The sequence below is a fragment of the Amborella trichopoda genome, chromosome 4 (genome assembly GCF_054954075.1).
Source record: "Amborella trichopoda isolate Santa Cruz 75 chromosome 4, AtrichopodaSantaCruz75HAP2 v2.0, whole genome shotgun sequence".
Taxonomy (NCBI): domain Eukaryota; kingdom Viridiplantae; phylum Streptophyta; class Magnoliopsida; order Amborellales; family Amborellaceae; genus Amborella; species Amborella trichopoda.
Genome location: NC_142339.1, coordinates 54,560,266 through 54,587,911, shown reverse-complemented (window position 1 = coordinate 54,587,911; position 27,646 = coordinate 54,560,266). Strand labels below are relative to the sequence as shown.

Below are 27,646 nucleotides of genomic sequence, written 5' to 3'. Positions count from 1 at the left end.
CTAAAAAGACACTATCCTTTGTCATTTCCCAAATCAACAAATCATCAGCATCATGTGCAATATAGACCTTATCCAAAATTTCCAATAATGCACACCATTGTGACAAAAATACAGTATTCAACTGTCTATGAATAAGATGAATGTTCCAAGAGATCTTAATGTCTCTTCTTTCAATCGCATCAGAAATTAAGATACTTGGATTTGAAACCACTTTGAACAACTTGGGGAACGCCACTTTCAGTGGATAGTCACCTACCCATTTATGATGTCAAAACAGAATCTGTCTTCCACTACCAATGTTCCATCTAAAGTAGCCAGAGATCATAGGCATGCAATTAAAGATATTTTTCCAAATGTAAGAGACTTTGCTACCTCTGCCACCACCAGGCCAAACACCATGTCCGTCCAGTCCTTACTTTGTGTCACGTCCCAAGAATTTACAATACTGATATTCCTGAGATGTGACAGTCAAAAAATATATACATCTCTTGATAGGACAAATTTGCAGTGGCGAATTCTTACAAAATAACAAAAGAAAGTTTAAGCACAACTACAATATCTTTCAGAGTTAATCCTGACGAGCACTCAAAATGAAACCGCAGTTATTCTGAAAAAATTTTTACCAAAATTTGATGAGTTTTGCTACTTAGTAAGTGATCATCATAATCCCAAAAATAATCATGGTTGAAAGATATCAATATTTTCAAAAAGGAGATCTATTAACAAAAATACATTAACAGTTTTACTTTAAAAAATACATAATTATTTATAATCCGAATAATTAAAATGCATATAACATTTTAACGGCAGTGCATAATTCAAAGGATTTCACAAATTACCCTACTGGCGTCCCAAGTAGGTCACCTATATACCCCATCAGCGTCCTGATGGGTCCACTTAATCCCTATCGGCGTCCCAGATAGGTCCACTTAATCCCTGCAGGTCCACTTATACCTCACCGGCGTACTGGATGAGTCTACTTAATCCCTACCGACATACCAGATAGGTCCGCTTATACCTCACCGGCAAACCGGATGAGTCCACTTGCATACTTAAAGTATTTCTAAATCTCTTTAAACATCCGAAAGCAGCAATATCATGTACTCAACATATCACTGACATTATTAGTATGAATTTCACCGAAACCATTAATAACAGTCACTTCAATAACATTTCAAAAATAACCAGTCAAATATTTTGGGCTCAAATTTAGAAAGGTAGCAGTTCGTAAAGATATTCTAGCATATTTGCCAATCTAATATGTATAGGAAAATTCTTATAGAAATTCAAGAATACGGAATTACCACAATTTATGGGATGTTAATTCGTAAATAAACATTTCACAGACGATGCTATAATCAATTACAAAATATCAGTTTTCAAATAATAAGGCAGTCATTTGCACATAAAATTTACAATGTTTAAATATTCAAAAACAATAGAAAGAAATCTCACAATTTTACTAAAAGCAGAAATATCACATTTATTTTTAATAATTTTACAGTATCTAAAATTTTCTAACAATAGACAAGAAAAATAAATAAATTTATTTTTCTAAGAATTTACAGCATTTAAGATTTCTAACATAGATAAAATATCACAATTTTGTTAAAAAGATTATTTTCAAATAATGAGGTCGCTTGCGCATAAAATTTATCACGCCTGAAATTCATGACAATAAGTAGAAGTAATTATTTCATTTCATTTTAAAAAAATATGGATTATTTTTCAAGATAATGAAGTCACTTACCTAAAATATTTGAGAGGGAACTTCCGATAAAATTTCGGCTAAAGAACGAAAGAGCTCACTGCTTTTCGACTAGAGAGAGAAAGATCTCAAAAATTTTCTAAGGTAAGAGTCGTCGCCTCTCCTATTTAAATTCTTAAGATACCTTATTATATTATTTTATTAACAATTATATTACACATGAAACGTTTAAAGCCCACGTCCACTAAAGGACGTGGTAATGAAAGGAAAAAGTTAACAAAAGTGGTGATGGTCCCTAAGGGCTATAATACTTATATGGACCATCACACTATAAAGAATTATTTATTTATTTATATTTATTTTATATATATATATATATATATATATATATATATATATATATATATATATATATATATATATATATATATATATATATATATATATTGAATGTTTAGGATTGTTCCATTCTTCTCCCCTTAAAGAAATTTAGTCCTCTAAATTTGTGTACCTGATTATTGAAAAAGATAGAGATATTTTTTTCTGATATCGTCTTCTCGTTCCCAAGTCGACTCCTCTCTTGAATGGTACTGCCATATTATACAGACCAAAGGAATCTCCTTGTTGCGCAACACTTGTACCTTTCTATCCAGTATCAAAATTGGTTGCTCAATGAAGGATAAGTCCTTTCTGATCAGTAAAGGTTCATATTTCAAGATATGGGATGGGTCAGGCTGATATTTTCGTAGTGATAATACATGGAAAATATTATGGACGTTTGCCAATTCGGGTGATAAGGCAAGTCTATAAGCGACACCTCTGATTCTTTCCATGATTTCAAATGGTCCGATGTAACGTGGGCTCAGCTTTCTTTTCTTGTTGAATATCATAATACCTTTTATTGGTGAGATTTTTAGAAAAACTCGATCACCTTCCTCAAATTCAAGACCTCTCCTTAGGTTATCGGCATAACTCTTTTACCGACTCTGAGCTGTCCTGAGCGTTTCTCGAATTAATGCTATCTTATATGTGGTTACCTAGACAATTTCTGGCCCCAAAAGCTTTCTTTCACCAACCTCGTCCCAACAGATGGGTGACCTGCATTTCCTTCCATACAAGGCTTCATATGGTACCATCTGAATACTGGCTTGGAAGCTATTATTATAAGCAAACTCAATCAGGGGTAAATGGTCATCCCAGCTTCTCGTAAAGTCAATGACACAGGCCCTCAGCATATCTTTCAAGGTTTGGATGGTCCTTTCCGATTGTCCATCAGTTTGGGGGTGAAAGGCAGTGCTAAAGGTGAGTCTCGTCCCCATGGCTGACTGTAGTGTAATAATCCTAATATTCAAAAAAAAAAAAAAGGGAAAATAAACTTTTAATAAGTGATGGTCCATATGAGCATGATGGTCCTTAGGGACCATCACTATTTTCAAAAGCTTTTGGCTTAAGCTTTTCTTATCTTATGACGTGGCTTGTAGTTTCTCTTACGTGTTGGCCCTTGACAATCCACTATGACGTGTAAGTAAATTAAATGTGCCATCTTCCTATGGTATAACCATGAGATGTGTCTTTTTAACTGAAACTTTTATCACTGAGCTCTTGTGCATACTGATTCCATAAGATCTACTGTAAACGGGCGGCCTTTTAGTGCCCCAACCAACATACACCAAAAGCATCAATTTCGTGAGTGATTAAAAGTAAGTGACATCGTCTTTCTGAAAAATAGTCTGTTTTTAATAAATAGTGATATTTCCGTCTAGGATCTTTATTTTATAAGTTTTGTGTATAAGTGACCTCATTGTCTCTAAAAATAATCCATTCTTTTTAAAAATAAAATGAAAAAATTATTTCTGCTTATTATCATGAATTTTAGGCGCGATAAATTTTATGCGCACGCAACCTCATTATCTTGAAAAATAATCTTTTTAATAAAAATTGTGATATTTTAACTATGTTAGAAATTTTAAATGCTGTAAATTCTTAGAAAAATAAATTTATTTATTTTTCTTGTCTATTGTTAGAAAATTTTAGATACTATCAAATTATTAGAAATAAATGTGATATTTCTGCTTTTAGTAAAATTGTGAGATTTCTTTCTACTGTTTTTAAATATTTAGACATTGTAAATTTCATGTGCAAATGACTGCCTTATTAGCTGAAAATTGATATTTTTGTATTTGATTATAGCATTGTTGTGAAATGTTTATTTGCAAATTAACATCCCATATATTGTGATAATTTCGTATTCTTGAATTTCTATAAGAGTTTTTCTATACATATTAGATTGGAAATTATGCTAGAATATCTTTACGAACTGCTACCTTTCTAAATTTGAACCCAAAATATTTGATTGGTTATTTTTGAAATGTTATTGAAAGTGAATGTTATTAATGGTTTCAGTGAAATTCATATTAATGATTTTAGTGATACGTTGAGTACATGATATTGTTGCTTTCGAATGTTTAAAGAGATTTAGAAATACTTTAAGTATGCAAGTGGACTCATCCGGTTCGCCGGTGAGGTATAAGTGGACCTATCCAGGACGCCGGTATGGATTAAGTGGACTCATCTGGTACGTCGGTGAGGTATAAGTGGACCTGCAGGGATTAAGTGGACCTATCTGGGACGCCGATAGAGATTAAGTGGACCTATCAGGACGAAGATGGGGTATATAGGTGACCTACTTGGGATGCCAGTAGGGTATTTTGTGAAATCCTTTGAATTATGCATTGACGTGTTAAAGTGTTATGTGCATTTCAATTATTCGGATTATACTTAATTATGCATTTATTGAAAGTAAAACTGTTGATGCATTTCTGTTAATAGATCTTCTTTTTGAAAATATTGATATCTTTCAACCATGATTATTTTTTAGGATTATGATGATCACTTACTGAGTAGCCAAACTCATCAAACTATGGTAAACATATTTTCAAGATAACTGCGGATTTATTTTGAGTGCTAGTCAAGATCAACCTTGGAAGATACTGTTGTTGTGTTAGCTTTCTTTATTTACTTTGTAAGACCTCGCCACTGTAAATTTGTTCTATCAATAGATGTTTATATGTTTTGTCTGTCATATCTCAATAATAACAGTATTGTAAATTCTTGGGGTGTGACATGTAGCCTAGCCCAAAATTTAGAAATAAACCGAGTATCCTTGTTCAATACAATACTGACCGAAACTCCATGCAACCACACTATTTCCTTAATGTACAACTGGGCTAGTCGATCCAAAGTGTACGCCGTGCGAATCAGCAGAAAGTGGGCAGCTTTGGCATTTTTGACATTTTTTTGTGTCAATCGAGTCAATGGGGTTGCGATTCGAGAAAATCCTACCACAAATTTTCTGTAATATCCTGCCAATCCCAAAAAGCTTCGAACTTCAGTCACATTACTTGGTTGTTTCCAATTAACAACGGCTTCAACCTTTAAAGGATCAACTAATAGATCTTCCTTTGATATGACATGTCTTAAAAATGTCACTTGTTCAAGCCAAAATTCACATTTATTAAGTTTGGCATACAATTTCTTTTCTCTTAATATTTGCAATACCATTCTTACATGCTGCTCATGTTCCTTCTGATTCTTAGAATAAATTAAAATATCATCGATGAATACCACAATAAATTTATCCAAAAAAGGCTTAAAGATTCGATTCATTAAATCCATAAATGCAGTCGGTGCATTGGTTAATCCAAAAGGCATGACTAAAAATTCATAATGGCCATACCTTGTTTTGAAAGTTGTATTGGGAACATCTTCACTTTTAATCTTAAGCTGATGGTATCCAGATCTAAGATCAATTTTTTAAAACACTTGTGATCCTTGTAATTGATCAAATAAATCATCAATTCTAGGTAATGGATACTTATTTTTCATTGTCACGTAGTTCAACTATATATAATCAATACATAATCTCATAGTCCCATCTTTCTTTTTGACAAACAGTACTGGAGCACCCCAAGGTGACACACTGGGTCTGATAAAACCTTTATCTAATAATTCTTTCAATTGTTGTTTAAGTTCCTTAAGTTCTGCAGGTGCCATTCTGTAAGGTGCCTTAGAAATTGGGGCTACCCCTAACAATAATTCAATAGAGAATTCAATTTCTCTGTCAAGTGGTAATCCTGGCAATTCTTTAGGGATATCGTTGGGAAATTCTCGGATTACCAGAGTGGTATCCAAATTTATCTCTTCCTTCCTATCTTCTTTGATATAGGCAAGAAAGCTTTGACACCCTTTTCGAAGGAGGCGATTAGCTCGAATACAGGAGATTAAATATGATGGAGAGTCTTCTTTGATACCATTGAAGTAAAATACTAGTTGATTCGGAATACTAGAGGTAATCATTTTCTTGTAACAATCAATACTTGCATCGTATGCAGAAAGCCAATCCATGCCTAAGATTATATAAAAATATTGAATTTCTAGGAGATTAAATCAACCAACAGTTCCTTTTTCTTTTATCTTTGTTACACAGGATTCGTACACTATATTGGTGTCACTTGAATTTCCCATCGGTGTGGCTACCTCTAAAATGTATTCTAATTGTTCTGGTTCTACCTTTAAGTGGCATGCAAAGTGTGCTGACACAAATGAATGAGTAGATCCAGGATCAATCAAAATATGAGCTACTTTTTTGATGATAATAAGAGTACTTTGGAACACTGATTTTGGGGCCTGAGCATCTTGCTGGGTGATCACAAATACTCTTCCCTTCATCTGAGGCTTTTGAGCTATCTCTCCCTGTTTTGGAAGCTGTTGCATCTGTAAGCTATCACATTCTCTAATCTGGTGCCCCAATTTTCCACATTTAAAACAGGCTCCAGTATTCTAATAACAAGGGCTCGATCGATGGTTTTTCCCACACTTTTTACATGGTTCTATTGGGCTTTGAAGTGACAAGGGCCTTGGCTTCTTGTTTGCCCTTTCAAACTGTTGTCGAATAGATGGTATGGGTCTAACCTGACTTTTCTGATTTTTCATCTTTTGGTAATCTTCAAAATCCTTTTCGACAATTTGGGCTCGATCCACTATTTCAGCATAAGTTCTCAATTTTAAGACTGATATTCTGCTTCTAATATCTGGTCTGAGACCCTTTCAAAAATTTTCACCTTTCTTGCCTTATTGTTAATCATATGTGGTGCAAACCTGGCCAATTTAGTAAACTTGGCCTCGTACTGTGCTACTGTCCGGTTTCTTTGGATTAATTCCAGAAATTCCATTTCTTTTTTGTCTCGAATAAAATCTGGGAAATAATTTTTATTAAATACCTCTAGAAATACTTCCCAAGTCAAGAGTTTATTTTCTTTGACCTATACTCCTTTTGCCATTCGCCACCAATGTTGTGTTTCACCTTCTAACATAAAAACTGGCAAGGCCACCTTCCTATCATCAGGATATTTCATTACCTCGAATATTTTCTCTAATTGCATAATCCTTCCTTCGGCTTCCAGTGGGTTTACAGCACGTTTAAAAGAATGTGGGTTCAATTTCTTAAATTGTTCGATATTACTCCCACCATTTCCCGTAACTGACTGCTTGGGTGAATTGTTGTTTTCCATCTGATGTTGCATTAGAGCAACCATATTTTCCAAGGCTTTGTGAATTCCTTCCATATTAGCTTCAGCTATTCTGGATCTTGACTTCGTCCCAGTCTGTACACGCAATAAATGTGATTTTAAGTTCATTCTTTTTAAATTTCCTAAGAATCTTAAACCTATTGCTCTGATACCATAATTGTCATGCCCCAAGAATTTACAATACTGATATTCCTGAGATGTGACAATCAAAACATATATACATCTCTTGATAGGACAAATTTGCAGTGGTGAATTCTTACAAAGTAACAAAAGAAAGTTTAAGCACAACTACAATATCTTCCAGAGATGATCCTGACGAGCACTCAAAATGAAACCGCAGTTATTCTGAAAAAATGTTTACCATAATTTGATGAGTTTGACTACTCAATAAGTGATCATCATAATCCTAAAAATAATCACGGTTGAAAGATATCAATATTTTCAAAAAGGAGATCTATTAACAGAAATGCATTAACAATTTCACTTTAAAAACTGCATAATTAAGTATAATCCGAATAATTGAAATGCATATAACATTTTAATGGCAGTGCATAATTTAAAAGATTTCACAAATTACCCTACTTGCGTCCCAAGTAGGTCACCTATATACCCCATCCGCGTCCTGATGGGTCCACTTAATCCCTATCGGCATCCCAGATAGGTCCACTTAATCCCTGCAGGTCCACTTATACCGCTCCGACGTACCGGATGAGTCCACTTAATCCCTATCGATGTACCAGATAGGTCCACTTATACCTCACCGACGAACCGGATGAGTCCACTTGCATACTTAAAGTATTTCTAAATCTCTTTAAACATCGGAAATCAGCAATATCATGTACTCAACATATCACTGAAATTATTAATATGAATTTCACTTAAACCATTAATAACAGTCACTTTCAATAACATTTCAAAAATAACCAGTCAAAAATTTTAGGCTCAAATTTAGAAAGGTAGCAGTTCGTAAAGACATTCTAGCATAATTGCCAATCTAATATGTATAGGAAAATTCTTATAGAAATTCAAGAATACGAAATTATCATAATTTATGGGATGTTAATTCATAAATAAACATTTCACAGACAATGCTATAATCAATTGCAAAATATCAGTTTTCAAATAATAAGGCAGTCATTTGCACATGAAATTTACAATGTCTACATATTACAAAACAGTAAAAAGAAATCTCACAATTTTATTAAAAGCAGAAATATCACATTTATTTTTAATAATTTTACAGTATCTAAAATTTTTTAACAATAGACAAGAAAAATAAATAAATTTATTTTTCTAAGAATTTACAGCATTTAAGATTTCTAACATAGATAAAATATCACAAGTTTATTAAAAAGATTATTTTTCAAAATAATGAGGTCGCTTCCGCATAAAATTTATCACTCCTAAAATTCATGATAATAAGCAGAAGTAATTATTTCATTTCATTTTTAAAAAGAACGGATTATTTTTCAAGATAATGAAGTCACTTACCTAAAATATTTGAGAGGGAGCTTCCAATAAAAATTCGGCTAAAGAGAGCAAGAGCTCACTGCGTTTCAACTAGAGAGAGAAAGATCTCAAAAATTTTCTTGGGTGGGAGTCATCGCCTCTCCTATTTAAATTCTTAAGATACTTTATTATATTATTTTATTAAGTTACACCTCATATATGAGGTGTAACAATTATATTATACATGAAACGTTTAAAGGCCACGTCCACTAAAGGACGTGGTAACGAAAGGAAAAAGTTAACAAAAGTGGTAATGGTCCTTAAGGACCATAATACTTATATAGACCATCACACTATAAAGAATTATTTATTTATTTATATTTATTATATATATATATATACTTTTTATTTATTTATTTTTTGAAAGTTTTGGAGTGTTACACTTTGCCACCAGAACTTGGCACCACAGGTGATCCCTTAAATGAATACTTCTCCACCACCATTTAAATTCCTAACATTTTGGATGCCCAAACCATCTTCACACTTGGGAGTACACACTTTATCACATCTAAGAAGATGAAATTTTCTGTTTTCACCATGTGAACCCATAAAAAACCTCTCATCATACTTGCAATTCTCTTAGCAACGAGGGCTGGAATTTCAATCACTGACATCTGGTATACATGAAGATTGGCTAGGCATGATATAGAAAGGGTGACCCTACCCCCCAAGGATAGCTATTTATGTTTCCACAAATCCAGTTTAACTTGTATCCTTTCAAGCACCCTATCCCAAACAGCGATGGGGAATTTTGAATCCGAAATCGATAACCCTAGGTAGGTAATGGGAAATGATTCAACTTTGCATCCCATTACAAGTGCCAAATTCTGGACATTTAGCTCATGATAATTGATTCCTACCAAAGATGACTTGCAGAAATTCACCTTAATTCCCAGCACCACTTCACATAATCCAAGAATCTTGTAACAGTTCTTAGTTATACCTCATCTATGTCACAAAAGATAATAGTATCGTCTGCATATAGTAAATGTGAAACAATAATATTAGAATTTACAATATGAAAGCCCTTAAAGTTACCCAAAAGCTCAAGCCTGGCCAACATAAAGCTGAAGCATTCAGTGAGATGGTGAATAAGAAAGGGGAGAGAGGGTCTACTTTCCTAAGCCCTCTCGATGCCTTAAAAAATCAGCAGGGCTCCCCTTGAAGAGCACAGAGAAATGTGTCGTAGGGAAACATCCATATATCTAACTTCTCCACCGAGCTCCAGACCCCATCTTTTTCATAATTTAAAGTAGCACCCCCCACTCAACCCTATCATAAGCTTTTTCCATATCCAATTTAAAGAGTACACCTGCCCTCTTACTCAACATAGGGTAGTGAATACACTCTTGAGCTACCAAGATACTGTCAGTAATCTGATGGTCTTGGATAAAAGCAAATTGTGAGGCTGAAATAAGAGAAGGCATGACTCCTTTAATACGTTCTCTAAGACCTTTGCAATAATTTTGAAAACACTTGAAAGAAAGCTTATTGGTAGATGTCTGATAACCCACTCGTAGATTTTTTTAGGAATCAGAGCTAGAAAAGTAGAGTTAACTCCTTAAAAAAGATGACCTCTATTGAAAAATTCTTTCACCATCGCCATTAAATCATCCTTCACCAAAGCCCAGAATTTATGGAAGAAAGTTAGGGGGAATCCATCCGGACCCGGTGCTTTGTCTCCTGGCGATGCAAAAACTGCACTTCTAAGTTCCACAGTGGTAATGTTCCTTTCCAATGTTACTATCTGACTGCTATCGAGAGTTTTGAAAGGGACATTATCAAAATTAGACTGAAAGGTCACCTCCCTAGTAAAAGCATTCGTAAAATGTTGAATGACCCATCCTTCCATCGTCTCACTACCATCCGGATCAATGACAGGAATAGAAAGGCCCGAAATATCATTTTTTCTTTTTCTGGCAGCAGCAATCGTATGGAAGAATTTCATATTCAAGTCACCTTGTTTCAACCATTTGTTCCTAGATCTCTGTTTCCAATAGATTTCCTCAATTCTCCGTGCCTCCTCCAATTCTTGGATTTTAGGACTATGCTCCCAAACCAACTGTTCAGTTAGAACCCCACCCTCTTGAATATTTTGATCCAACAATTCAATCTCAACAACTAGACTATCAATCTTGGCTCTAAAACTCATATGGTTCTCCTTTCTCTGCTCCAATAGTTTGTGCTTTAAGATCAGCAATTTTTTGTGGATTTGGAAATCCAAGGATCCCAAAACCACAGTGGTAGCCCACGTTCTCTTAATAAGATCGACCACCTCATGGTTCTCCAACTAGTTTCATTCGAATATAAAAGGTTTAGACCCACTCTTCTGACTCCCGGTATTCAGAAGAATTGGAAGATGGTCAGAGGATAAATGCACCAAGGATTTTACATTACCAAGGGAGAAGACTTCTGCCCATTCTGCTGCAATAAAAAACCTATTCAATTTGGGCATAGCAAGATTCTCAACACTATTATTAGACCAAGTGAATCTTAATCCAACAATCGATGGGTCCAAAAAGGCATTATTGATAATAAACCTATTAAAGAATCTCATTATAGAGTTAATTGGGTGGCCTGCTAAACATTCATCAGACCACCTTATAAGATTTAAATCCCCCCCCCCCCAATAACAACAGGCAAAGCAAAATCCCTAATTACTGATGACATTTCCTGAATAAAAACACGTTTTAAAGAACAAATAGACGGGTCATACACATTCATAAAACCCCAAGAAAAACCCAGAGTAGGCCCCAAAAAACCCAGAAGTATGAAATTATCTTTAACAATTGAAACAAAATTTCTAAGCACCAATGGGTCCCATAAAGTCCAAATCCCACCAGAGTTTCCAACAGAATCAATACCACAAAAACAGACATCCCCTGAGCCCCAAACTGCCCTTGCCATAGAAAGAGTAGGACAAAAAGGTTGGTCTCTTGCAAAGCCAAAATTACAGGTTTGTACTTCGAAACTAAAAAGCGAACATCTTTTTTACGCCTCGGATCACCTAGGCCCCTAAGACTCCATGAAAAAAAATTCATTAAAATTAAGGAGTAGAAGATGAAGAACCTGGTCCGAAAGGGCTGACCCCATCACGAGCATCCGGCGGCACGATGGTCTCCCATTCATAATCATCAGTAAGAGAAAGAGGATGAAGTACCAAGATCAACCAGCTCAAGATCACATAAAGTAATTGTAGCATTCAGAAAACCACATTTACGAATGCCTCGAGCCTCCAATCTAGCCGAGGAACGAACAACCCTCCGATATGTTTTCTTCCCCTTAGCCTTGGATGCGATCCTACCCCTTGGGGTACAGTTTAGCACGTCTTTAATAGGGGTCTTTTCCATAGGGTTGAGTGAGTCCTTGTCCTTCACTTTCTCTTTAGCTTTTCTTCGATTACGGATCTCAAACATCACCAACACCAGGGGAGCATTTTCCATGCCCATTTCGATCAGCAACTTTTGGATCAAGGAAACAACATCCAAAATATCTTCAGCTGGCCCATCATTAGGTGAAGGAAGAACTACCAAAGGTGAAGGCTTAGGAACCGTAACCATTGCCAACTCAGAGGTCGTGTTAGACACGACATCCATCAAGGCATTAACCACAGGAACCTTCATAGGGGCAAGTAAAGCAGGAACCTCCTCTGTCTCCAACAATGGCGGAGGCTCATATGGGTCCACCATTACAATAGCCAAGGGATCGATAAACAATGGATCGAAACAGTTGCGGGTTTTCTTAAAGTAGCCCTTAACCGCAACATATCGATAAGACAGATGGTGCATCTTACACTTGAGAATAGCACATACAAGCACCACACACCACACACCACGGTTGACCGAGGCCTTTCCAGTGAAAGAAGAGAATAACGAGAGCAGTAACCAAGGCTAGCTTCTGAGGAAAGTAAAGTGTACTTTCTTGTTTGGTCAAATAAGGAATAGAAAATTCCTTAAGCACAACAAACTTGGTGCAATTAGCCACCTGTACCATGGCATGTTTCTCAAAGGTGGGCTAATGGCATGGCATGGCAATCTTACCCCAGACGTGCATGGCACAGAATCAGCAATAATAGTCGATGCCAAAGATGTAGTTACAATCTCATGAGAATGTTTTGATAGCTCCCTTTGATTGTGCAAGTGAGATATGTCAAGTATCTACTCTTTAGGCATGATTTTCGGCAGGATATCCACATTTACCAAAGACTCAGCTGGGAGTAGCCTTTTCAAACCTACCAAATCTCCTCGCTTAGGTGTCCAGGGGTTACGGAAATAAAGAGAGAAACCTTGCGTATATTATGGAAAATACCTCACTGCCACCCAACGTTTTGAAGATTTGGGGGTTACCGTTTTTTGAATTTTAAGTTCCCTAGGATTATGTCGGGGTCCAGCTAGGCGGTTACCCTTGACTTGTTGTATTACCGGCGTCAGTGCCTGAGTATTCTCCGGCAACTGCAATTTTCTGCCATGGCGAGTTTCAGAAACTCCACCAAGTATATTAGCCCTCAAGGTCGATCGTGTGGGATCACACCGTACTCGAATAACAAAATAATCATCCCCAATGTTAAGATAAATATTGTCAGGATGCTAACACTGTTCATTATGGAAACTTTGACACGAACCCCATCGCAAAGTGGATTTAAGAAAGTCCCAATCCATATCTTTGTAGCAATCCACAACATTAGCAATCCTTTTAATGATTTCTGTGCTCCACGCATACAGAGGAATGCCACTAAGAGTAATTTAAATATTCTTTTTATATATAAAAGAGCTATGATCCTCACCTTCCATAAATCCAAAGATAACAAACATTCTCGGATTCGACAGAATCGAAATTTGAGAGCTATGACAACCTCCTCCTCAGATTTCAGTTTAAAAACCACCTTATTGATTGCTATCACCTTGAGATCATGACAATAGGAAATGTTCCAACACCTTTTAGCCCAATCAACTAAGCCGAAGAAATCAGCAATGGGGGGGTGGAAATGAGCCAGTGACGAAAAGTCCCGGCTTAATATTAAGCTTTTCCCATGCGGTCTTTCCCACACGCAAAAAAAAGCATACCATTTAACCCTGAAGTACCACCACTGACAATCATCGCAAACACTACCTTCGATCACCATCATACTTCACACGAGAGCACATAGGAGCACTCACCGTCTTCCCTCTCTGTACATATCTTCCCTTACTTTCTCAACACAATTTACTTATAGAGGTGTGGGTTGCTTGTGTGTTGGAATCTTGGTGGTCAGTTCAACTCGTAAAATCAATACCGCGACCCATTTTTGAATGGTTGAATCAAAAGAAACAGGTGGATAATTGAAAATATGAGTGGTCAAACGTGAAAGCAAAAAGATGGCAAACAACATAAATAAAACTACTTTGCTTCAAAATAAGATGCAAGAAAACAATGCTTACATGGTATGGTTTCTATAAGGTTGCAACATCAAACAATCCAATTAAGGCGAACCTCTAAATTTTATCATAACGTGTAATTTTAGTATAAAAAATTCTTATGATTATTTAAAAATCTATTTTAATATTTAACTATAAAATTCTAAACTCAAAAAATGGTTAAAATCAAATACGGACAAGTGAGATGTATATCGCAAAAAAGCAATCTGATATTTAAAATTCTAGACAACTATCTTCTATACCGAACAGGCATTCTCTCTTTGCAGCCCCTTCTGTCGCCCAACCCTTCTCTCTCTCCAGATCTCTCGATCCCCTCTCTCTCCTCTCTTGTGACCCATCTCTCGGCGTGTCCTTCTTGTTTCTTTCTTGTTTCTCTGCCGCCTCACTCTATTATTGCTCATCGCTTGAAGCAAGCCCTAGGCCACCTCCTCAACTTCTCTTTCCCCAAATCGAAGAGGCCTTCTACATGTATCGATTCCCCTCTAATTACTACTGCTCTCTCTCTCTCTCTTGGTTTTTCTTTCTTTTTTACAAGATCCATGTTTTTTTTGTATTGTGACGCAGACGTGAATGAGGTTCTTTGCAAATTGGAGCTCACAATGCGAAGGGTAAAGGTTTCGACTAACCCAAATGGACCTTTTCTTTATCACCATACCAGGTCTCTTTCCTTCTCTCTAACCTCGCTCTCGTATTTTTGCAGCCATTTTCCAGTGGATCTGGGAAATAAGGAGAAGGGAATCAAATTTAAATTAGGTAAAATGATCTCTAACCCCTCCCTAAAATTTGCATTCCTATGAACCCCTGGGTTAACCAAAATCCCTTACACCCTTTTAAGTTGTAAACTTTGAGACCATTAGTCCCTTAATTATATTTTTTTGTTTTTTTTACAAATTTGATATCTTTGTTTTACAAAATGCCAAACACATACATTAGTCATCCATATTTTTTGCGACTTGATATATAAATTTTATTGATGATAATATTTTATAATAATAATAATATATTCATTGTTAAATATTTCATCTCTTATAAGTATTTTGATAAAGTTTTTTAATAAATAAATAAAAATAACTATTAACAATAGTAACAATTATCTTCATTAATCATTTTTTAAGTTCAAACGATATTGATATAATTGTAAAATAGGTCATAATGTTAAAGAAATATTCATTTGTTTTTTCATCTCTAAATTTATAAAGTGGGATCCATGGATAGATTGCTCAAAATCAAATATTTAAATGTATTTAAATATATTTTATAAATTAGACTAAAAAATATAATGTGGGATCCAAAACAAGACCCAGATCCGACCCGTTGGATCCAATTTGTGAAGCCATGTCGAGTCTACCTATCATGTCCCTGGTCAGGTCGGGACCATTGCCACCCCTATATCCCTTACAACATCTCCTACTTTAGAACGATTATATCCCTTACACCATCTATCCGAAATAGTTGTTTAGCCTTTTAAGCTCTACGGAAAATAACTCAATTTGGGAGAAAGTTTGGAATCAGATATATAATTGAGGCTTACAATTAATGAATCGAGGACATTTAACTAAACGGCACTGGAGATCTACTCAAGGAAATAATCAACCATGCAGACAGGTGCTTATGGCTAAATATGAGGTGGATTCAAATTCGTTATCAGTCGGAAATAATTGAAAATCGGATCTCTGGAAAGGAATTCTTTATTGTAAACCAGTTGTTGAAAGAAACACTAAATGGTTGGTAGGGGTGAGTGTATTCTCTCATGGCAGCATAAGTGATTGGGGGATACATTATCCAGAGTTATTTGCGTTGGTAAGAATCCTTTATCTCGGGTTAATGAGGCGGTCTCGGATTCATGTGTCAACAATGATCGGGGTGTATTTAACAAATAAATTAAAAGAGAAGCAAAAAAACTGGAGAATTGGGGTGCTGCTCAGGTTCTAAAAATGAAATCTCCTAGCTAAGGATTTCAATCCGACTCAGGTGATTCCAAGTCAGAACAACAATTTTCAATCGCTAGACCCTCTCAAAATTCTTGCCTCAAATTGGTTTTGAATTTCTTTTATAGAGAATTTTACATATTTATTTTTAAGAGAATGAGAGGCAACACTAAATTTATTGATCTTTTATTGAGAGAACAAAATATCTACTCATGGGGCATAGGAAAACCATGTACATGTTATTTTTAAGAGAATGAGAGGCAACACTAAATTTATTGATCTTTTATTGAGAGAACAAAATATTTACTCATGGGGCATAGGAAAACCATGTACATGTTATTTTTAAGAGAATGAGAGGCAGCACTAAATTTATTGATCTTTTATTGAGAGAACAAAATATCTACTCATGGGGCATAGGAAAACCATGTACATGTTGAAAATAAATTGCTAAATTAGTACGTTACTAGAATACTAAAGTAAGTTGGAGTTTTTATATCATTATGAAAGACCGATCCATGTTTCAATATGTAGACACCCCCATCGAAATTAGATTTATTCTTAAATCCTTGTACCCTCAAGCACACTAGCCTAGTGAGCATAAGATATTACGACCTACAGTCTACACCATACCATAGTTCAACCATAGAATATTCCTCAAATATTCCCAAATATCGCATTTAGGAGAATATCACCAAAAATAGGTACGTCCCATGTGTGAAAGAATACAGTATTCAAAATTAGAAGAACAGAGACTGTACAGACCCAAAAATTTCATATTATCTTCAAAACAAGCAAGTACGAGAAAATTGCACCGACCGAAGCCGAATGTAGACCAACGGCACACAGTTTGCCGATGTCCTACAGATGGTTTAGAGTAAATCCAGACTGTTATGTTCATGTGTTTGGTGACTTTGGCCTATTTTTAGACCACGTCCAGTCCATTTTGCGACCTCTCGGGCATGAAAACCCTGACCCTGACCCTAATCCTTCTCCCTCTTAAGCCTTGTAGCCTCCAAATACTAGTTGATCAACAACCCTATGCCCTCCAAAAATTTAGAGCAAACCATAAGAGGAGAACATCCCTCTTAGATCAACCAAAGCCCTAAAAGCAAATCATATCGTAACACTTTCTCTAGAGTTCAAGATAATTATGGTTTAGCAAAACTCGAAGGTGAAAGAGAAATGATTCACATCTTAACTGATCTAGGCCCCAATTCTGGGTGCAGAACCTCCCAAGTATTTCGTTCTCTTTGCCTTATTTTTCTTTTCTTTGTTTTCTATGATTTGCTGTCTTTTCCTTAAAATCATTTGAAACTCCTTCCTCACTTTTTTTTGTCCGAGTTTTCTTGAAATCTGTTTGGTTTTATGCATATCTAAGCCAGCCTTGATTTGTGGGAAAGTTCTATAGGACTTATTTCTTATAACTCATAATTTTTTAGAGCCCACATCTTTACCAGTATTTCTAGATAACAAGTTTGGACACAGATCAGGCCAAGATAGACCTCGAGTAAATTCCCATCTCAAATATGCATATAAATAGGGATCTATTCGGAAGTTTTTGTATTTAGTGTGGGATATGAGGGTAAGATTCGTGCATTAGAAGATAATGAAAAAGAGAGAAGTGCGTGAGGTCTAGAGAAAGATAGAGGGCCACCAAGTGTGAGAAAATTATTGAGAGAGAAAGCGTGCACACCCATTTTAGCCAAAAGGGATTTGTATACAATCATTTACCTTTACATCCGATAGCTTTGGTATATCACAAAGTTCGAAAAAACTTCGATGTAAAAAATAAAGTCGTCCAATTTCACATCTAATGGTCAAGATTAATTGTGACCACATTGTACTGTAGAGATATATAGTCTCATTGTAGGCTTTTTCTTTTCTTTCAAAGGAGTGAAGAAACTCAACCTTGCCATTGTTGTGTATGACAGTTCCCTAAATTCTCATTGAGAAGAACAATGGGAATAAGACGGTGCATCAGAAAGGTTACTTGGTAGAGTGAGGTCTATAGGATGTAGTTGATGGGACAGAACCAAAATCGATTGCTCGAGATAGCATCTCCGCAAGGTAAAAGCTGAATGCCAAGGCTCTTCATGAATACCAAATCTTGTGTAGACCAGATATGTTTTTCCCTGTGTGAGATGTAACAGTGGCAAAAAAGAGGTAGGATTTATTAAAATCGTTAGAGTGTATTTTCTAGAAATTATATTAGTCTTTATTTTATTTTATTGTGAGTGATATAGTGAGATTAAAATTTGTAGTTTTGTGTAATAAGAAGTTATGAAATTACTAGGTGGTTAGTAGTTATTGTTGTAAGTTAATAGTTATTGTTGTGAGTGGAGAGTTATTGTAGTAAATAGAGTTGTAAGTGTCTCTAAAGGAAGATGGGGTGTGACTAAGATTGATTTTTTTGCTAACCTCAATAATTTTTTTCGGCTGGGTGCCATTAGGACTAGACCTAAAAGCATGTGGATAGCGCCTCTTGTGGGTACGTTGAAGCTCAATTTTGATGGAAGTTCTCTTGGTAATCCAAAGATAGCTAGTATTGGTGGCATTCTGAGAGACTGTGATGGTAATACGCTCTTTTGATATGCTGGGCCGATAGGGTATGCAACGGCAAATTTCTTTGAACTGCGTACGCTCTATCAAGGTTTGGAGATTTTTAGAGACAGAAACTGTGGCCATTCATGCTGGATAGAGGGGGACTCTCTTAATGTGGTTAAGTGGTGTAATAAAGAATAATTTATTCTTTGGAAACTTAGATCTCTCTAGTTACGCATCACGGATTTGTCTTTTACCATTACGGTCTCTTTCACTCATATTTACCAAGAAGCAAACTCGACGGCAGACTGTTTGGCCATGGGGGCTGCCTCTTTATCTTCTCTTGTTACCTCTGATAATGTAATAACGTTCCAAAAGCATTAATAAGACCATTAACATTTGTCAAAAAAAGATTCCTTCCATTGATATTACCAAATTATGGTGCCAAAAAATGGGGGCATTGCAATCTTTCTAGGCTAAAAGACATGGGTGGCAAGATTTTAGTTATCAGAATGCCTGTGCTTCAATGCGATGGTATCACATTTGTTAAGTATGCATTTGCCTTTCTAAAAAGCGTCCAATTGTTGAATGTTTTACCATACCCATTGGAGATCATCCATACTGATGTGTAGGGTCCAAGTCTAGTGGAATCTCACAAGAGCATGAGGTACAATGTCCCTTTCATTAATGATTTGGCAACATATATGTTCATTTATTTTCTACGAAGCAACTCTGACGTATTTCTATACTTTAAAACAGTGCAAAACACTTGTAAAGCATGGTTTCACCACAAGAATAGAGAAATTTAGGACCACCAGTGATAGAAAGTTTATATAAGTAGAATTTGATGAAAATTGAAAAAGAATAGGGCACTCGATAAGTATTGAGACCTAAAAAACATGGCATTGCTGAGAGGACATTATCGAAGTTGCTCAAGAATGTTAAATGGAAAGATTTTTCTTAAGGTATGTTCAGCCTAAGCATTATGTACTGCAATGTACTCACCATAAGCATTTGTGTCCTGCAATAAACTCGATAAATTAGCTTGTCTTTAAGAATAAACTCGATATTATACATCTTCTTGTTTTCAGCTAAATAGTCTTTGTAAAGCATGGTGATGGGGATCAGAACAATATAGCAAAGCTATGAAGTTCATTTTCCTTAGGTACTCATCAAAAGAGAAAAGCATACCACTGCATTGATTCCAGGAGCTATTGTACCAACAGTCTCTATACTTCCCCTACAGCATAGAAGATCTATGCTTCCCCTACCATCCAGCCGTCTAATTTTGATCAAGAGAGCCATTCACCGTTTGATCTTAGATCCAATGTCTCAAAATATTTTATTTTTAGTTTTTTTATACAAATTGTATGAATATGGAATTTGGTATATGCCATATTCTCATTGGGGCGGACTTATAAAAAATATTAAAAATAATTTTTCGATAAAATATAATGATAAAAATACCCCTTGAATCTTTCAGAGGTATTTTGGTCATTTTATTTTATTGAAAATATTATTTTAATATTTTTCGCTAGTGCGAGTTTAATAGAGGATTGGAAGTCCAAAATTTGGTATCAAAATAATTTATTAAAAAAATTTAAAAATAAAATAGTATAGAGACGTGACATTGTGATTGTGACAATCTTAACCCTTCATTCAGAATAAATGGTTGGATAAGGGGAAGTATATGACGGTTGGATAAAGGGAAGTATATAAGTTTTATGTTGTAGAAAAAACATAAAAAGCTTGGCCCAATTACAATGGCATCAAGCTGCAAAAAGTTAAAGAAGGAGAAGAGTCTTCGACAACGATTGAGGATCCAAAGCCCCTTTGAAATCAACTACTCCCATCCCATCTAAGAGAATGATAGTAATCCTTTGAGCTCCAAACTAAGGAATAGAATCGACGGATTATGCATCATATAGAAAGGAAAATGTATTAATACCCTCGATATTATTAGGTTTGTATATGCACAAGGCATGTCAGAGATGAAGATGAACTGATGCAGTTTAAAGAGGCAACAATCCATGGAAGCAAGCATTACGAAAGTTATTCTAGACTGATGTTAAGTTGTTAACAAAGCTTATATGGTAAATAATATATGGAAGGTACATTGCTTGCAACCAAGCGAGCATTAGAAAGCAATGCACAGAGACAACCATTGAATTGTAGGAAAGTTCCGTTGAACTCGTGTGAGACAAGGGGCACAAGAGAAAGAGTTCCATTGAACTTGTTAGGTTCGGTGATATTCAAATTCACCACATATGTATTTCGTTCAAAAAATAAAGGTATTATGGTAAAAAAAAAAAAAAAAGATTTTTTGGAGAAATAAAAAAGTGATATTTATACAAGAGAGTCAAAAAAGACATAACACTCATCTTTGGTGGTCACTCCTTTGGGGGTTATGGGAAGGGATCTCCAAGATGGAGATGGGTCTCGAAGAGAGAGACATGGCTTTCAAGAGGGAGGCGGTATTCCTATAGGATTCTCGGTTAGTTAAGGTTCAACATCTAGAGAGAGAAAGACTCTTGGTTACTCTCAAGGTACTCTTTTCGATAGCAGTATAGTGGTGGGAAAGATGTTGATTGACGGTATTGTTCGGTTCGGATAAGAATTTTAAAGGGAAGATCGGTGAGGGTGTTTAAAGAGAGATATTATCTCTTGTAACACAAAATTGTAGTTTTCATTAAGATAGTGGATTTCTACGACCATAGATATAGACCTAAGGGATGAACCACATAAATCGTATGTTCTGGTGGTGTGTTTTTTTATGTTTTATTTATTTCTTGCATTTGATTTATAGTGTATTTATTTACTTCATATTTAGCCAATCATGCACACTATCTTGGGTGGAATCTCGGCATTTGGGATTCTCAGTTCCACATGCCAGAGGTTCCCCAAGAACCTTGCAGATTTTATATAAGATAATGAAAAAATAATAAAAAAGAGAGAGAATTTACCTGGTTTGGATGAGAAACTCGAATTTCGGATCCTATTCAGATCCAAGTATGATTTAAATATTTGGACCCAATGGGTCGGATACGGATCCAAAATTTAGATCCAAATAGTAATTCGGATCTGGTATAGGTGGATCTGATTTGGATCCTGATCCAACCCAATTATATATAACATCATATTCAACAAAATTTATATACTTATATACATTTGTTTTGTACATGAATATTTGTTTTAGTAAGGGTATTTTTTATCATTAAGAGGGGTGTAACATCATCTCCATGGGGTATCACATCGTCCACATTGAGCATTAAATACCACTAGTATGCTCCATATATATAGGCGAAAATGAACATTGATTCGCCTATACCCATCACCGTCCAAAATTCATCGTATGTTAACATTTGTTCAGTAGTATTTCAATTTTTTTTTTTTTTTTACAAATCAGAATAATCTAAAATTTGGAACGTGTGTTCATCAATAATAGGAGAATATAATAAAAATATAAAAATAATAATTCACAAAACAAAAACTGATTAAAATACCCATAAAACTTTATAGGGATATTTTGGTCAATTTATATTTTACGAAATATTTTTTTCATATTTTTATTAGTTGTGTTTCACTAATATGTACACACGCTCTAAATTTCAAGTAATTTGGATTTGTAAAAATAAAAATTAAAATTAAAACCGTATAAAACAACTGTGACCATGCGATGAACTTTTGACAGTGATGAGAGTAGGCGAAATCACTATTCATTTTCGCCTACCCTCATCACTGTCCAAATTTCATCTCGTGGTCACGATTGTCTAGTACAGTTTTATTTTTCATGTATTTTTTACAAATCGAAATGACCTGAAATTTAGAAAGTATATACATCGTACTGAAGCACATCTAATAAAAATATAAAAATAATTATCCGTAAAAAATAAATTGACTAAAATACTCTCAAAATTTTTTGAAGGTATTTTGGTCAATTATTTTCATGAAAAATATTTTTTTTATAATTTTAGAAGATTCCCCTATTTTTTATGAATACACGCTCAAAATTTCAAGTAATTTTGATTCGTAGAAAAAAAATGAAAAATATTACACTACAGGACAATCGTGACCGCACGATGAACTTTGGACGGTGATGGGAGTAGCCGAAATCACTGTTTACTTTCGCCTATAGGCGTTTTCTAGTATCTTATATATATATATATATATATATATATATATATATATATATATATAAGGTTGCATCCTTAAAATATAGAATTACATATGCACCTCAAAACTCCATCAGAAAAGGTTGTTTTAATGTTTAAAAACCCTCTGATTGATCATCTCGATGACAAGATGTATGAATATATATATATATATATATATATATATATATATATATATATATATTGAGTACTAGAAATAGTACATTTTGCAACATATTATCTAGACTGTCCATTTTCAAGATTTTCATATGTTTGTTGATCTACTTGATTTTAACCATTTTTGGAGTTCAATTTTATAATTAGATATGAAAATAGATTTTGAGATAATCCTATAAATATTTTACACCAATATTATATGTTATGATAAAATTTGGAGGTGCACCTTAATTGAATTGTTTAAAGTTGCAACCTTATAGAAACCACATCCTATATATATATATATATATATATATATATATATATATATCAAATTTGCAAATTTTCTGTAGTAGTCCCATCCCAACATTCTTTAAACAACTTGTTCCATATGCAGTGACTAAAAGGGTGATTCTTGTTTGAGTCGGACTAGATTGGGAGGCTAGAGATTTTAGGCCAAACAAAGACTTTTGCGGTTTTTGAACTTTTTTCTTTGGACACGGTTTCTATGAGTCCATGTATAAATGAGTCACCTCTTAAAAATCTATTTTTGAAATGGATTTTTGGACATAAATTTTTAAGAACATGTAATCTCTAACTTAGAGATCATGAATATGAAAAATAAATAAATTTTAAAATTAAGAAAATATTTGAACCCTTAGTTTCAATTACTTTATACTTGGGAATAACTTAGGAATAGCTTAAGTTAGAGCCTAGTTTTGATTTTCAAAACACTTGGTGTTCACCAATCTCTATTGTTGATAATCCTATAGGACCCCGATAGTGAGTAAGGTTGTTCTAGGTTAGCAAATTCACCTTACCCCCCCCCCTCGCCCAATGTAAGGATGCATCTCAAACTATCAATGGCCTATAGAGTCCTCGAGAGCCCCTCGCTTATGGAACTAGAATTTCAAAATATCAGGATCCCACCCAAGATTGTGTACGTTTTTGGTTAAATGTGAAATAGATGAATACAATAATAAATTAAGTGCAAGAATTAAAACAAAAAACAAAAATCACATCACAACAACACAAAGTTTACGTGGTTCACCACATAGAACTATGTCCACGGCCTAAACAAGTAGAAACCCACTATCTCAAAGAATATTATAACTTTAGATTATAAGATATGTACCTATTTTTAGACATTGACAAAAACCTCATCAATCTTTCCTTCTAAAAATCCATTTTTCCGACTGAGCAATACCGTCAATCAACATCATCTTTCCCACTGTTGTATCGCCACCAAAAACAACACCTTGAGAGCAACAAGATACCTTCTCTCTCTAGAAGTACAAACTATACAACACAAAATCCCATGAAAAACCACTTCTCTCTAAGAAGTCATGTCTCTCTATCTTGGAGACCCTTCTCTTTCTTTGAGATCCTTAAAAGACAAGTATTATATATTTCTGAACCCCCTTTTATATAAATCACTTGGCTTTTTTCTTACTCTCTAAGAAAGCCCATTTTTCTTTTTAGTATAATATCTCATATTGGGTTATATTAGGGTGCTCACACTACGGAGTAATTTATCATTGTACTCAACAAATTTTGGACATTTTTATACCATTGTTTTGTACATAGAGAATTTTTTTAATAAGGATATTTTTTATATTTTTTAATGCTCCATATAGGTGATGTCACACCCCATGTAATTGACGTCACACCCCTCGTACTGACCAAAAATACCCTTATTAAAAAAAACTCGATTTACAGTACAATGATAAATTACTCCGAACACCATTATATAACCCATATCTTTAATCTTTTGAAAAAAATATAGTTGTAGTAATTTGGCTATCACCAAACATAACATGGCTAATATTGATATGTACATAATCTTTCCATTCCCTACAGTGCACAAACATGACCTCTTATCTCATATATCTACGGCATGCATTCAAATTTCTAAAACAAGTGCTTTCTGAACGAAAAAGCCCAAATCATGTGGAATGAGATAATGTGGGAACCAAAAAGATTTATATGAGGTTGCAACATTAAAATGTAGAATTAAGGTGCACCTCAAAAATCTATCAAAAAAAGTAGTTTTGATGTTCGAAAACCATATAATAAATAATCGAGATGTATGAATATGAAAGAAAGAAAAAAAAAAAAAAAAAAGATTTTGAGTCCCAAAATATAACGCATCTTGTATCAAATTATCTAGACCATCCATATTCAAGATGTTAATGTTTATAGATCTACTTTATTTTAACCAATTTTTGGAGTTTAAAATTTATAATTAATTATGAAAATAGATTCTTAAGACATCTTAAGAATTTTTAACACCAAAATTACATCTTATGATAAAATTTGGATATGTGTCTTAATTTGATTGTTTAATATTGAAACTCTAAAAAAAAAAGAAAAAGTTACAACCTTATACGAACCATACCCGAAGAAAAAAGAAGTAGAATCTATAGGAGAGAAATGAAAGTAGAATCCCAAACGACAAGAGTTCTTGGGTTTATTTATTTTGATGTGGAAAAATAGCTACGACGAAAAGTGGAAAGCAATAGACGAGAAATGAAAAGGGAAATCTTTGGGCCTAAATGTCGAATTTTCCAGTTTGTTTTTCCACGACAGAAAAAGACGGGAGATGAGAAAACAATCGCATGCATTTTTTTTCGGCTACTGACAGTGACGTGGACAAATCACGGACGCAAAAGAGCACACGTGGCGATGCTCTTTGTACCTTGTGGGTCCCAGAACGTGACCGGTTTTGTACTGTTTCACTCGTGGGGGGACCCGATAGCAAAGCGTGGACCTTCAAACCGGACTTGTGACCACTCATTCGTGGACCGGCACTCACCATCTCTTGTCTCGTCTACGAAATGGACGAAGAGAAGTACGACAAAGGCCTATTTCACCAACCGAAATTTCCGACCCTGTCAAAATTGAAGATGTATACGATCACAATCACTATTGAGTATTGACCATTACATTGTGAAATCAGGAGGTTGAAAATGTGTTATTGACGGATATATTGTTTAAAATAAAAAATTTTGATACTTTTTAATCCATTTAATATTACATCTTATGGTTAAGAATGACTATCGCATCTTTGTATAAAAAGTAAAATGATCTTATAATATACAATCTCAAAAAAAAAAAAGTCACTAGAAAATTATACAGTTACCGTGTGTAGTCTATTGTTCTTTTTCCACAAACATGTAATACGTGGGACATTACAATTATGATTTAGATGTAGTTTTTATAAGATGTTAACCATAAACAGGTAAACTAAGACGCACCTCTAAATCTGGTTAAGAGATGTAGTTTCAGCATAAAAACCCTTTACGATGATCTAAAAACTAAATAATGCGTCACCTCAAATCCTCATCCTAAAAGCACTTTTAGAAATAAAAATCTTCATGATGGCTCTAAAATTTATTTTCAACACTGACAATAAATTTTGAAATTCAAAAAATTGTGCATATATTACGAATTTGTGAATACTTATTTTAGGGTGAAATGAACAGTTTAGATAATTTATTACAATATACAGTATTTTCGAAGTTTGAAATTCTATTTTCTTTTCACAACCGTAATGTTCAAGGCTGCATAATCGATTTAAAGACTTTCCAATACTTGAATTGCAACTTTTGGTGGGTTATGAAGTGAGTCTTAACTTAGTTTGACAGGCCCACAACCCAATCAAACCATTTTCCCAAAGCATATTGAAGTAGGAACCACTAACTAATGAATTTTAACCAAATTCTCATTGAGGCTAGGATCCTTGCTTTTCAATTTTTGCTGGGAATACTCTTTTTTCTCTTTTTCATTTAGACAATTCACTCTCTTTCCTGACGTTTTGAACCCAAGACCATAGGGATGTGTCCTAAACTACTTATGTCAAGAATTCGAACCCAAGAACATGCATATATGGCCCATATGTCGTGGGCCTAAGCCCAACAAGCAGACATTTCCCTTCCAATAACTGGTTCCACTTATCTCAAGCACAACAAAAATGATTTTTCACAATGTGCTTTCCATGTGAATGGATTTTTTATGCTCAGCCTTTTTAGCAACATTTCAGCAAAAAGTAGAAGATCTATAATGGCTTGCTAGCATATTTAGATCTCATCATGAGGTATTAAACAGCTTCCATTTAAATTAAGAAACTTTCAGCTTTCATTTAAATAACTAAACTTTAGGAAAGGAATATCCCGAAAGGGGAAAGGAGTTGAGATCATGGTGGTAGAACACCCTATACCTCAGCTGTAAGTTGTGGCTTCATTTCTATTGATAGCTTCAAAATCCACTAATTAATTAAAAAAAGGAAAAGTTTACATAGAACTGAGGCTCTAAAAAATCAAACAAGAGCCTACATCAAAATTTTCATTAGAAGAGATTGTTTTGATGCTCAAATATCCTTAAATTGATCATATCGACATCAAGACGGATGAACATGAGAAAAAAATGGATTTCAAGTTTTGGAAATAATGCATTTTTTTACCATCAATTTTCAAGATTTGTAAGTTTTCATAGATCTGTCGATCTACACTATTTTTGAAGCTTTAAACGTTATAAATAAAAATAAAAATATATTTTAAGGCTATCACAAAGATTTCCAATATCGAAATCACATTTCTCAGATACTATTTGAAGGTAGGCTCTAATTTGATTGTTTAAAACCCAGGCTCTA

The 27,646-nt window shown here is 34.6% G+C and overlaps 2 long non-coding RNA genes across 4 annotated transcripts; one reads left to right on the top strand and one right to left on the bottom strand.

Moving 5' to 3' along the window:
- LOC148782597 (uncharacterized) lies at positions 1 to 12,624 on the bottom strand. The gene is made up of 2 exons (XR_016054869.1): positions 11,875 to 12,624; positions 1 to 454 (listed from the first exon to the last, which is right to left on the bottom strand). It is a non-coding gene; the product is annotated as an uncharacterized LOC148782597 (long non-coding RNA).
- Positions 12,625 to 14,408: 1,784 nt separating this feature from the next.
- Positions 14,409 to 19,007, top strand: LOC110006731 (uncharacterized). Of its 3 annotated transcripts, none has more exons than XR_016054867.1 (5): positions 14,409 to 14,687; positions 14,784 to 14,827; positions 14,920 to 14,972; positions 18,079 to 18,310; positions 18,598 to 19,007. It is a non-coding gene; the product is annotated as an uncharacterized LOC110006731 (long non-coding RNA). The 3 variants fall into 3 exon arrangements; XR_002279957.2 differs by having other exon boundaries at positions 14,410 to 14,687; positions 18,079 to 18,214; XR_016054868.1 differs by having other exon boundaries at positions 14,458 to 14,687; positions 14,784 to 14,833; positions 18,079 to 18,214.
- Positions 19,008 to 27,646: the final 8,639 nt, after the last annotated feature.